Below are 15,663 nucleotides of genomic sequence, written 5' to 3'. Positions count from 1 at the left end.
TCGTTAACTGATTTCATCTTTAACTGATTTCATCGTTAAATGATTTCATCTTCATTTAACTGATTTCATCTTTAACTGATTTCATCTTCATTTAACTGATTTCATCGTTAACTGATTTCATCTTCATTTAACTGATTTCATCTTTAACTGATTTCATCGTTAACTGATTTCATCTTCATTTAACTGATTTCATCGTTAACTGATTTCATCTTCATTTAACTGATTTCATCGTTAACTGATTTCATCGTTTACTGATTTCATCGTTAACTGATTTCATCTTCATTTAACTGATTTCATCGTTAACTGATTTCATCGTTAACTGATTTCATCTTCATTTAACTGATTTCATCGTTAACTGATTTCATCTTCATTTAACTGATTTCATCTTTAACTGATTTCATCGTTAACTGATTTCATCTTCATTTAACTGATTTCATCGTTAACTGATTTCATCTTTAACTGATTTCATCTTTAACTGATTTCATCGTTAACTGATTTCATCTTTCACTGATTTCATCGTTAACTGATTTAATCTTCATGTAACTGATTTCATCTGGAGCTGATTTCATCTTTAACTGATTTCATCGTTAACTGATTTAATCTTCATTTAACTGATTTCATCGTTAACTGATTTCATCTTCATTTAACTGATTTCATCGTTAACTGATTTCATCTTCATTTAACTGATTTCATTTTCATTCTTCATTTAACTGATTTCATCGTTAACTGATTTCATCGTTAACTGATTTAATCTTCATGTAACTGATTTCATCTGTAACTGATTTCATCGTTAACTGATTTCATCGTTAACTGATTTCATCTTTAACTGATTTCATCTTCATTTAACTGATTTCATCGTTAACTGATTTCATCGTTAACTGATTTCATCTTCATTTAACTGATTTCATCGTTAACTGATTTCATCTTCATTTCACTGATTTCATCTTTAACTGATTTCATCGTTAACTGATTTCATCTTCATTTAACTGATTTCATCTTTAACTGATTTCATCGTTAACTGATTTCATCTTCATTTAACTGATTTCATCGTTAACTGATTTCATCTTCATTTAACTGATTTCATCTTTAACTGATTTCATCGTTAACTGATTTCATCTTCATTTAACTGATTTCATCGTTAACTGATTTCATCGTTAACTGATTCCATCGTTAACTGATTTCATCGTTAACTGATTTCATCGTTAACTGATTTCATCTTGATTTAACTGATTTCATCGTTAACTGATTTCATCTTCATTTAACTGATTTCATCGTTAACTGATTTCATCTTCATTTAACTGATTTCATCTTTAACTGATTTCATCTTCATTTAACTGATTTCATCTTTAACTGATTTCATCGTTAACTGATTTCATCTTCATTTAACTGATTTCATCGTAAACTGATTTCATCGTTAACTGATTTCATCTTTAACTGATTTCATCGTTAACTGATTTCATCTTCATTTAACTGATTTCATCGTTAACTGATTTCATCGTTAACTGATTTCATCGTTAACTGATTTCATCGTTAACTGATTTCATCTTCATTTAACTGATTCCATCGTTAACTGATTTCATCTTTAACTGATTTCATCGTTAACTGATTTCATCTTCATTTAACTGATTTCATCGTTAACTGATTTCTTCGTTAACTGATTTCATCTTCATTTAACTGATTCCATCGTTAACTGATTCCATCGTTAACTGATTTCATCGTTAACTGATTTCATCGTTAACTGATTTCATCTTCATTTAACTGATTTCATCGTTAACTGATTTCATCGTTAACTGATTTCATCTTCATTTAACTGATTTCATCGTTAACTGATTTCATCGTTAACTGATTTTATCTTCATTTAACTGATTTCATCGTTAACTGATTTCATCTTCATTTAACTGATTTCATTTTCATTCTTCATTTAACTGATTTCATCGTTAACTGATTTCATCGTTAACTGATTTAATCTTCATGTAACTGATTTCATCTGTAACTGATTTCATCGTTAACTGATTTCATCGTTAACTGATTTCATCTTCATTTAATTGATTTCATCTTCATTTAACTGATTTCATCGTTAACTGATTTCATCGTTAACTGATTTCATCGTTAACTGATTTCATCTTCATTTAACTGATTTCATCGTGAACTGATTTCATCGTTAACTGATTTCATCTTCATTTAACTGATTTCATCGTTAACTGATTTCATCTTCATTTAACTGATTTCATCTTTAACTGATTTCATCGTTAACTGATTTCATCTTCATTTAACTGATTTCATTTTCATTCTTCATTTAACTGATTTCATCGTTAACAGATTTCATCGTTAACTGATTTCATTTTCATTCTTCATTTAACTGATTTCATCGTTAACTGATTTCATCTTTAACTGATTTCATCGTTAACTGATTTCATCTTCATTTAACTGATTTCATTTTCATTCTTCATTTAACTGATTTCATCGTTAACTGATTTCATCTTCATTTAACTGATTTCATCGTTAACTGATTTCATCTTCATTTAACTGATTTCGTCTTTAACAGATTTCATCGTTAACTGATTTCATTTTCATTCTTCATTTAACTGATTTCATCGTTAACTGATTTCATCTTTAACTGATTTCATCGTTAACTGATTTAATCTTCATGTAACTGATTTCATCTGTAACTGATTTCATCTTTAAGTGATTTCATCGTTAACTGATTTCATCTTCATTTAACTGATTTCATCATTAACTGATTTCATCGTTAACTGATTTCATCGTTAACTGATTTAATCTTCATGTAACTGATTTCATCTGTAACTGATTTCATCTTTAACTGATTTCATCGTTAACTGATTTCATCTTCATTTAACTGATTTCATCGTTAACTGATTTCATCTTCATTTAACTGATTTCATCGTTAACTGATTTCATCTTCATTTAACTGATTTCATTTTCATTCTTCATTTAACTGATTTCATCGTTAACTGATTTCATCTTTAACTGATTTCATCGTTAACTGATTTAATCTTCATGTAACTGATTTCATCTGTAACTGATTTCATCGTTAACTGATTTCATCGTTAACTGATTTCATCTTCATTTAACTGATTTCATCGTTAACTGATTTCATCGTTAACTGATTTCATCGTTAACTGATTTCATCTTCATTTAACTGATTTCATCGTTAACTGATTTCATCGTTAACTGATTTCATCTTCATTTAACTGATTTCATCGTTAACTGATTTCATCTTTAACTGATTCCATCGTTAACTGATTTCATCGTTAACTGATTTCATCTTCATTTAACTGATTTCATCGTTAACTGATTTCATCTTCATTTAACTGATTTCATCTTTAACTGATTTCATCTTTAACTGATTTCATCGTTAACTGATTTCATCTTCATTTAACTGATTTCATCGTTAACTGATTTCATATTCACTTAACTGATTTCATCGTTAACTGATTTCATCGTTAACTGATTTCATCGTTAACTGATTTCATCTTCATTTAACTGATTCCATCGTTAACTGATTTCATCTTTAACTGATTTCATCGTTAACTGATTTCATCTTCAACTGATTTCATCGTTAACTGATTTCATCTTTAACTGATTTCATCTTCATTTAACTGATTCCATCGTTTACTGATTTCAACGTTAACTGATTTCATCGTTAACTGATTTCATCTTCATTTAACTGATTTCATCGTTAATTGATTTCATCTTCATTTAACTGATTTCATCTTTAACTGATTTCATCGTTAACTGATTTCATCTTCATTTAACTGATTTCATCGTTAACTGATTTCATCGTTAACTGATTTCATCTTCATTTAACTGATTTCATTTTCATTCTTCATTTAACTGATTTCATCGTTAACTGATTTCATCGTTAACTGATTTCATCTTTAACTGATTTCATCTTCATTTAACTGATTTCATCGTTAACTGATTTCATCGTTAACTGATTTCATCGTTAACTGATTTCATCTTCATTTAACTGATTTCATCGTTAACTGATTTCATCTTCATTTAACTGATTTCATCGTTAACTGATTTCATCGTTAACTGATTTCATCGTTAACTGATTTCATTTTCATCGTTAACTGATTTCATCGTTAACTGATTTCATCCTTAACTGATTTCATCTTCATTTAACTGATTTCATCGTTAACTGATTTCATCTTCATTTAACTGATTTCATCTTTAACTGATTTCATCGTTAACTGATTTCATCTTCATTTAACTGATTTCATCTTTAACTGATTTCATCGTTAACTGATTTCATCTTCATTTAACTGATTTCATCGTTAACTGATTTCATCGTTAACTGATTTCATCTTCATTTAACTGATTTCATCGTTAACTGATTTCATCTTCATTTAACTGATTTCATCGTTAACTGATTTCATCGTTAACTGATTTCAACGTTAACTGATTTCATCGTTAACTGATTTCAACGTTAACTGATTTCATCTTTAACTGATTTCATCGTTAACTGATTTCATCTTCATTTAACTGATTTCATCTTTAACTGATTTCATCGTTAACTGATTTCATCGTTTACTGATTTCATCTTCATTTAACTGATTTCATCGTTAACTGATTTCATCGTTAACTGATTTCATCTTCATTTAACTGATTTCATCGTTAACTGATTTCATCTTCATTTAACTGATTTCATCTTTAACTGATTTCATCGTTAACTGATTTCATCTTCATTTAACTGATTTCATCGTTAACTGATTTCATCTTTAACTGATTTCATCGTTAACTGATTTCATCTTTAACTGATTTCATCGTTAACTGATTTAATCTTCATGTAACTGATTTCATCTGTAACTGATTTCATCTTTAACTGATTTCATCGTTAACTGATTTCATCTTCATTTAACTGATTTCATTGTTAACTGATTTCATCTTCATTTAACTGATTTCATCGTTAACTGATTTCATCTTTAACTGATTTCATCGTTAACTGATTTAATCTTCATGTAACTGATTTCATCTGTAACTGATTTCATCGTTAACTGATTTCATCTTCATTTAACTGATTTCATCGTTAACTGATTTCATCGTTAACTGATTTCATCTTCATTTAACTGATTTCATCGTTAACTGATTTCATCTTTAACTGATTCCATCGTTAACTGATTTCATTGTTAACTGATTCCATCTTCATTTAACTGATTTCATCTTCATTTAACTGATTTCATCGTTAACTGATTTCATCCTCATTTAACTGATTTCATCATTAACTGATTTCATCGTTAACTGATTTCATCTTTAACTGATTTCATCGTTAACTGATTTCATCTTTAACTGATTTCATCGTTAACTGATTTCATCTTCATTTAACTGATTTCATCTTCATTTAACTGATTTCATCGTTAACTGATTTCATCGTTAACTGATTTCATCTTCATTTAACTGATTTCATCGTGAACTGATTTCATCTTCATTTAACTGATTTCATCTTTAACTGATTTCATCGTTAACTGATTTCATCTTCATTTAACTGATTTCATCGTTAACTGATTTCATCTTCATTTAACTGATTTCATCTTTATCTGATTTCATCGTTAACTGATTTAATCTTCATTTAACTGATTTCATCGTTAACTGATTTCATCTTTAACTGATTCCATCGTTAACTGATTTCATCGTTAACTGATTTCATCTTCATTTAACTGATTTCATCGTTAACTGATTTCATCTTCATTTAACTGATTTCATCTTTAACTGATTTCATCTTTAACTGATTTCATCGTTAACTGATTTCATCTTCATTTAACTGATTTCATCGTTAACTGATTTCATCTTCATTTAACTGATTTCATCGTTAACTGATTTCATCGTTAACTGATTTCATCGTTAACTGATTTCATCTTCATTTAACTGATTTCATCTTTAACTGATTTCATCGTTAACTGATTTCATCTTCATTTAACTGATTTCATCGTTAACTGATTTCATCTTTAACTGATTTCATCGTTCACTGATTTCATCTTTAACTGATTTCATCGTTAACTGATTTAATCTTCATGTAACTGATTTCATCTGTAACTGATTTCATCTTCATTTAACTGATTTCATCGTTAACTGATTTCATCTTCATTTAACTGATTTTATCTTTAACTGATTTCATCTTCATTTAACTGATTTCATCGTTAACTGATTTCATCGTTAACTGATTTCATCGTTAACTGATTTCATCTTCATTTAACTGATTTCATCTTTAACTGATTTCATCGTTAACTGATTTCATCTTCATTTAACTGATTTCATCGTTAACTGATTTCATCGTTAACTGATTTCATCTTTAACTGATTTCATCGTTAACTGATTTCATCTTCATTTAACTGATTTCATTTTCATTCTTCATTTAACTGATTTCATCGTTAACTGATTTCATCTTTAACTGATTTCATCGTTAACTGATTTAATCTTCATGTAACTGATTTCATCTGTAACTGATTTCATATTTAACTGATTTCATCGTTAACTGATTTCATCTTCATTTAACTGATTTCATCGTTAACTGATTTCATCTTTAACTGATTTCATCGTTAACTGATTTCATCTTCATTTAACTGATTTCATCGTTAACTGATTTCATCTTCATTTAACTGATTTCATCGTTAACTGATTTCATCTTTAACTGATTCCATCGTTAACTGATTTCATCGTTAACTGATTTCATCTTCATTTAACTGATTTCATCGTTAACTGATTTCATCTTCATTTAACTGATTTCATCGTTAACTGATTTCATCGTTAACTGATTTCATCGTTAACTGATTTCATCTTCATTTAACTGATTTCATCGTTAACTGATTTCATCTTCATTTAACTGATTTCATCTTTAACTGATTTCATCGTTAACTGATTTCATCTTCATTTAACTGATTTCATCGTTAACTGATTTCATCTTTAACTGATTTCATCGTTCACTGATTTCATCTTTAACTGATTTCATCTTCATTTAACTGATTTCATCGTTAACTGATTTCATCGTTAACTGATTTCATCTTCATTTAACTGATTTCATCTTTAACTGATTTCATCGTTAACTGATTTCATCTTCATTTAACTGATTTCATCGTTAACTGATTTCATCGTTAACTGATTTCATCTTTAACTGATTTCATCGTTAACTGATTTCATCTTCATTTAACTGATTTCATCGTTAACTGATTTCATCGTTAACTGATTTCATCGTTAACTGATTTCATCGTTAACTGATTTCATCTTCATTTAACTGATTCCATCGTTAACTGATTTCATCTTTAACTGATTTCATCGTTAACTGATTTCATCTTCAACTGATTTCATCGTTAACTGATTTCATCTTCATTTAACTGATTTCATCTTTAACTGATTTCATCGTTAACTGATTTCATCTTCATTTAACTTATTTCATCGTTAACTGATTTCATCGTTAACTGATTTCATCTTCATTTAACTGATTTCATCGTTAACTGATTTCATCTTCATTTAACTGATTTCATCTTTAACTGATTTCATCGTTAACTGATTTCATCTTCATTTAACTGATTTCATCGTTAACTGATTTCATCTTTAACTGATTTCATCGTTCACTGATTTCATCTTTAACTGATTTCATCTTCATTTAACTGATTTCATCGTTAACTGATTTCATCGTTAACTGATTTCATCTTCATTTAACTGATTTCATTTTCATTCTTCATTTAACTGATTTCATCGTTAACTGATTTCATCGTTAACTGATTTCATCTTTAACTGATTTCATCTTCATTTAACTGATTTCATCGTTAACTGATTTCATCTTCATTTAACTGATTTCATCGTTAACTGATTTCATCGTTAACTGATTTCATCGTTAACTGATTTCATCTTCATTTAACTGATTTCATCGTTAACTGATTTCATCTTCATTTAACTGATTTCATCGTTAACTGATTTCATCGTTAACTGATTTCATTTTCATCGTTAACTGATTTCATCGTTAACTGATTTCATCCTTAACTGATTTCATCTTCATTTAACTGATTTCATCTTCATTTAACTGATTTCATCGTTAACTGATTTCATCTGTAACTGATTTCATCTTCATTTAACTGATTTCATCGTTAACTGATTTCATCTTCAATTAACTGATTTCATCTTTAACTGATTTCATCGTTAACTGATTTCATCGTTAACTGATTTCATCTTCATTTAACTGATTTCATTTTCATTCTTCATTTAACTGATTTCATCGTTAACTGATTTCATCTTTAACTGATTTCATCGTTAACTGATTTAATCTTCATGTAACTGATTTCATCTGTAACTGATTTCATCTTTAACTGATTTCATCTTCATTTAACTGATTTCATCTTTAACTGATTTCATCTTTAACTGATTTCATCTTTAACTGATTTCATCTTCATTTAACTGATTTCATCGTTAACTGATTTCATCTTCATTTAACTGATTTCATCGTTAACTGATTTCATCGTTAACTGATTTCATCTTTAACTGATTTCATCGTTAACTGATTTCATCTTTAACTGATTTCATCGTTAACTGATTTCATCTTCATTTAACTGATTTCATCTTCATTTAACTGATTTCATCGTTAACTGATTTCATCGTTAACTGATTTCATCTTCATTTAACTGATTTCATCGTGAACTGATTTCATCTTCATTTAACTGATTTCATCTTTAACTGATTTCATCGTTAACTGATTTCATCTTCATTTAACTGATTTCATCTTTAACTGATTTCATCGTTCACTGATTTCATCTTTAACTGATTTCATCGTTAACTGATTTAATCTTCATGTAACTGATTTCATCTGTAACTGATTTCATCTTCATTTAACTGATTTCATCGTTAACTGATTTCATCTTCATTTAACTGATTTTATCTTTAACTGATTTCATCTTCATTTAACTGATTTCATCGTTAACTGATTTCATCGTTAACTGATTTCATCGTTAACTGATTTCATCTTCATTTAACTGATTTCATCTTTAACTGATTTCATCGTTAACTGATTTCATCTTCATTTAACTGATTTCATCGTTAACTGATTTCATCGTTAACTGATTTCATCTTTAACTGATTTCATCGTTAACTGATTTCATCTTCATTTAACTGATTTCATTTTCATTCTTCATTTAACTGATTTCATCGTTAACTGATTTCATCTTTAACTGATTTCATCGTTAACTGATTTAATCTTCATGTAACTGATTTCATCTGTAACTGATTTCATATTTAACTGATTTCATCGTTAACTGATTTCATCTTCATTTAACTGATTTCATCGTTAACTGATTTCATCTTTAACTGATTTCATCGTTAACTGATTTCATCTTCATTTAACTGATTTCATCGTTAACTGATTTCATCTTCATTTAACTGATTTCATCGTTAACTGATTTCATCTTTAACTGATTCCATCGTTAACTGATTTCATCGTTAACTGATTTCATCTTCATTTAACTGATTTCATCGTTAACTGATTTCATCTTCATTTAACTGATTTCATCGTTAACTGATTTCATCGTTAACTGATTTCATCGTTAACTGATTTCATCTTCATTTAACTGATTTCATCGTTAACTGATTTCATCTTCATTTAACTGATTTCATCTTTAACTGATTTCATCGTTAACTGATTTCATCTTCATTTAACTGATTTCATCGTTAACTGATTTCATCTTTAACTGATTTCATCGTTCACTGATTTCATCTTTAACTGATTTCATCTTCATTTAACTGATTTCATCGTTAACTGATTTCATCGTTAACTGATTTCATCTTCATTTAACTGATTTCATCTTTAACTGATTTCATCGTTAACTGATTTCATCTTCATTTAACTGATTTCATCGTTAACTGATTTCATCGTTAACTGATTTCATCTTTAACTGATTTCATCGTTAACTGATTTCATCTTCATTTAACTGATTTCATCGTTAACTGATTTCATCGTTAACTGATTTCATCGTTAACTGATTTCATCGTTAACTGATTTCATCTTCATTTAACTGATTCCATCGTTAACTGATTTCATCTTTAACTGATTTCATCGTTAACTGATTTCATCTTCAACTGATTTCATCGTTAACTGATTTCATCTTCATTTAACTGATTTCATCTTTAACTGATTTCATCGTTAACTGATTTCATCTTCATTTAACTTATTTCATCGTTAACTGATTTCATCGTTAACTGATTTCATCTTCATTTAACTGATTTCATCGTTAACTGATTTCATCTTCATTTAACTGATTTCATCTTTAACTGATTTCATCGTTAACTGATTTCATCTTCATTTAACTGATTTCATCGTTAACTGATTTCATCTTTAACTGATTTCATCGTTCACTGATTTCATCTTTAACTGATTTCATCTTCATTTAACTGATTTCATCGTTAACTGATTTCATCGTTAACTGATTTCATCTTCATTTAACTGATTTCATTTTCATTCTTCATTTAACTGATTTCATCGTTAACTGATTTCATCGTTAACTGATTTCATCTTTAACTGATTTCATCTTCATTTAACTGATTTCATCGTTAACTGATTTCATCTTCATTTAACTGATTTCATCGTTAACTGATTTCATCGTTAACTGATTTCATCGTTAACTGATTTCATCTTCATTTAACTGATTTCATCGTTAACTGATTTCATCTTCATTTAACTGATTTCATCGTTAACTGATTTCATCGTTAACTGATTTCATTTTCATCGTTAACTGATTTCATCGTTAACTGATTTCATCCTTAACTGATTTCATCTTCATTTAACTGATTTCATCTTCATTTAACTTATTTCATCGTTAACTGATTTCATCTGTAACTGATTTCATCTTCATTTAACTGATTTCATCGTTAACTGATTTCATCTTCAATTAACTGATTTCATCTTTAACTGATTTCATCGTTAACTGATTTCATCGTTAACTGATTTCATCTTCATTTAACTGATTTCATTTTCATTCTTCATTTAACTGATTTCATCGTTAACTGATTTCATCTTTAACTGATTTCATCGTTAACTGATTTAATCTTCATGTAACTGATTTCATCTGTAACTGATTTCATCTTTAACTGATTTCATCTTCATTTAACTGATTTCATCTTTAACTGATTTCATCTTTAACTGATTTCATCTTTAACTGATTTCATCTTCATTTAACTGATTTCATCGTTAACTGATTTCATCTTCATTTAACTGATTTCATCGTTAACTGATTTCATCGTTAACTGATTTCATCTTTAACTGATTTCATCGTTAACTGATTTCATCTTTAACTGATTTCATCGTTAACTGATTTCATCTTCATTTAACTGATTTCATCTTCATTTAACTGATTTCATCGTTAACTGATTTCATCGTTAACTGATTTCATCTTCATTTAACTGATTTCATCGTGAACTGATTTCATCTTCATTTAACTGATTTCATCTTTAACTGATTTCATCGTTAACTGATTTCATCTTCATTTAACTGATTTCATCGTTAACTGATTTCATCTTCATTTAACTGATTTCATCTTTATCTGATTTCATCGTTAACTGATTTCATCTTCATTTAACTGATTTCATCGTTAACTGATTTCATCTTTAACTGATTCCATCGTTAACTGATTTCATCGTTAACTGATTTCATCTTCATTTAACTGATTTCATCGTTAACTGATTTCATCTTCATTTAACTGATTTCATCTTTAACTGATTTCATCGTTAACTGATTTCATCTTCATTTAACTGATTTCATCGTTAACTGATTTCATCTTCATTTAACTGATTTCATCGTTAACTGATTTCATCGTTAACTGATTTCATCGTTAACTGATTTCATCTTCATTTAACTGATTTCATCGTTAACTGATTTCATCTTCATTTAACTGATTTCATCTTTAACTGATTTCATCGTTAACTGATTTCATCTTCATTTAACTGATTTCATCGTTAACTGATTTCATCTTTAACTGATTTCATCGTTCACTGATTTCATCTTTAACTGATTTCATCGTTAACTGATTTAATCTTCATGTAACTGATTTCATCTGTAACTGATTTCATCTTCATTTAACTGATTTCATCGTTAACTGATTTCATCTTCATTTAACTGATTTCATCTTTAACTGATTTCATCTTCATTTAACTGATTTCATCGTTAACTGATTTCATCGTTAACTGATTTCATCTTCATTTAACTGATTTCATCTTTAACTGATTTCATCGTTAACTGATTTCATCTTCATTTAACTGATTTCATCGTTAACTGATTTCATCGTTAACTGATTTCATCTTTAACTGATTTCATCGTTAACTGATTTCATCTTCATTTAACTGATTTCATCTTCATTTAACTGATTTCATTTTCATTCTTCATTTAACTGATTTCATCGTTAACTGATTTCATCTTTAACTGATTTCATCGTTAACTGATTTAATCTTCATGTAACTGATTTCATCTGTAACTGATTTCATATTTAACTGATTTCATCGTTAACTGATTTCATCTTCATTTAACTGATTTCATCGTTAACTGATTTCATCTTTAACTGATTTCATCGTTAACTGATTTCATCTTCATTTAACTGATTTCATCGTTAACTGATTTCATCTTCATTTAACTGATTTCATCGTTAACTGATTTCATCTTTAACTGATTCCATCGTTAACTGATTTCATCGTTAACTGATTTCATCTTCATTTAACTGATTTCATCGTTAACTGATTTCATCTTCATTTAACTGATTTCATCTTTAACTGATTTCATCTTTAACTGAATTCATCGTTAACTGATTTCATCTTCATTTAACTGATTTCATCGTTAACTGATTTCATCTTCATTTAACTGATTTCATCGTTAACTGATTTCATCGTTAACTGATTTCATCGTTAACTGATTTCATCTTCATTTAACTGATTTCATCGTTAACTGATTTCATCTTCATTTAACTGATTTCATCTTTAACTGATTTCATCGTTAACTGATTTCATCTTCATTTAACTGATTTCATCGTTAACTGATTTCATCTTTAACTGATTTCATCGTTCACTGATTTCATCTTTAACTGATTTCATCTTCATTTAACTGATTTCATCGTTAACTGATTTCATCGTTAACTGATTTCATCTTCATTTAACTGATTTCATCTTTAACTGATTTCATCGTTAACTGATTTCATCTTCATTTAACTGATTTCATCGTTAACTGATTTCATCGTTAACTGATTTCATCGTTAACTGATTTCATCGTTAACTGATTTCATCTTCATTTAACTGATTTCATCGTTAACTGATTTCATCGTTAACTGATTTCATCGTTAACTGATTTCATCTTCATTTAACTGATTCCATCGTTAACTGATTTCATCTTTAACTGATTTCATCGTTAACTGATTTCATCTTCAACTGATTTCATCGTTAACTGATTTCATCTTCATTTAACTGATTTCATCTTTAACTGATTTCATCGTTAACTGATTTCATCTTCATTTAACTGATTTCATCGTTAACTGATTTCATCGTTAACTGATTTCATCTTCATTTAACTGATTTCATCGTTAACTGATTTCATCTTCATTTAACTGATTTCATCTTTAACTGATTTCATCGTTAACTGATTTCATCTTCATTTAACTGATTTCATCGTTAACTGATTTCATCTTTAACTGATTTCATCGTTCACTGATTTCATCTTTAACTGATTTCATCTTCATTTAACTGATTTCATCGTTAACTGATTTCATCGTTAACTGATTTCATCTTCATTTAACTGATTTCATCTTTAACTGATTTCATCGTTAACTGATTTCATCTTCATTTAACTGATTTCATCGTTAACTGATTTCATCGTTAACTGATTTCATCTTTAACTGATTTCATCGTTAACTGATTTCATCTTCATTTAACTGATTTCATCGTTAACTGATTTCATCGTTAACTGATTTCATCGTTAACTGATTTCATCGTTAACTGATTTCATCTTCATTTAACTGATTCCATCGTTAACTGATTTCATCTTTAACTGATTTCATCGTTAACTGATTTCATCTTCAACTGATTTCATCGTTAACTGATTTCATCTTCATTTAACTGATTTCATCTTTAACTGATTTCATCGTTAACTGATTTCATCTTCATTTAACTTATTTCATCGTTAACTGATTTCATCGTTAACTGATTTCATCTTCATTTAACTGATTTCATCGTTAACTGATTTCATCTTCATTTAACTGATTTCATCTTTAACTGATTTCATCGTTAACTGATTTCATCTTCATTTAACTGATTTCATCGTTAACTGATTTCATCTTTAACTGATTTCATCGTTCACTGATTTCATCTTTAACTGATTTCATCTTCATTTAACTGATTTCATCGTTAACTGATTTCATCGTTAACTGATTTCATCTTCATTTAACTGATTTCATTTTCATTCTTCATTTAACTGATTTCATCGTTAACTGATTTCATCGTTAACTGATTTCATCTTTAACTGATTTCATCTTCATTTAACTGATTTCATCGTTAACTGATTTCATCTTCATTTAACTGATTTCATCGTTAACTGATTTCATCGTTAACTGATTTCATCGTTAACTGATTTCATCTTCATTTAACTGATTTCATCGTTAACTGATTTCATCTTCATTTAACTGATTTCATCGTTAACTGATTTCATCGTTAACTGATTTCATTTTCATCGTTAACTGATTTCATCGTTAACTGATTTCATCCTTAACTGATTTCATCTTCATTTAACTGATTTCATCTTCATTTAACTTATTTCATCGTTAACTGATTTCATCTGTAACTGATTTCATCTTCATTTAACTGATTTCATCGTTAACTGATTTCATCTTCAATTAACTGATTTCATCTTTAACTGATTTCATCGTTAACTGATTTCATCGTTAACTGATTTCATCTTCATTTAACTGATTTCATTTTCATTCTTCATTTAACTGATTTCATCGTTAACTGATTTCATCTTTAACTGATTTCATCGTTAACTGATTTAATCTTCATGTAACTGATTTCATCTGTAACTGATTTCATCTTTAACTGATTTCATCTTCATTTAACTGATTTCATCTTTAACTGATTTCATCTTTAACTGATTTCATCTTTAACTGATTTCATCTTCATTTAACTGATTTCATCGTTAACTGATTTCATCTTCATTTAACTGATTTCATCGTTAACTGATTTCATCGTTAACTGATTTCATCTTTAACTGATTTCATCGTTAACTGATTTCATCTTTAACTGATTTCATCGTTAACTGATTTCATCTTCATTTAACTGATTTCATCTTCATTTAACTGATTTCATCGTTAACTGATTTCATCGTTAACTGATTTCATCTTCATTTAACTGATTTCATCGTGAACTGATTTCATCTTCATTTAACTGATTTCATCTTTAACTGATTTCATCGTTAACTGATTTCATCTTCATTTAACTGATTTCATCGTTAACTGATTTCATCTTCATTTAACTGATTTCATCTTTATCTGATTTCATCGTTAACTGATTTCATCTTCATTTAACTGATTTCATCGTTAACTGATTTCATCTTTAACTGATTCCATCGTTAACTGATTTCATCGTTAACTGATTTCATCTTCATTTAACTGATTTCATCGTTAACTGATTTCA

Source organism: Semicossyphus pulcher, unplaced genomic scaffold, assembly GCF_022749685.1.
Source record: "Semicossyphus pulcher isolate SPU_LCO1_2020_fin unplaced genomic scaffold, fSemPul1.0.p SCAF_29, whole genome shotgun sequence".
Lineage (NCBI taxonomy): Eukaryota > Metazoa > Chordata > Actinopteri > Labriformes > Labridae > Semicossyphus > Semicossyphus pulcher.
The sequence above is the reverse complement of the archived record's forward strand: the minus strand, read 5'-3'. Positions refer to the sequence as shown.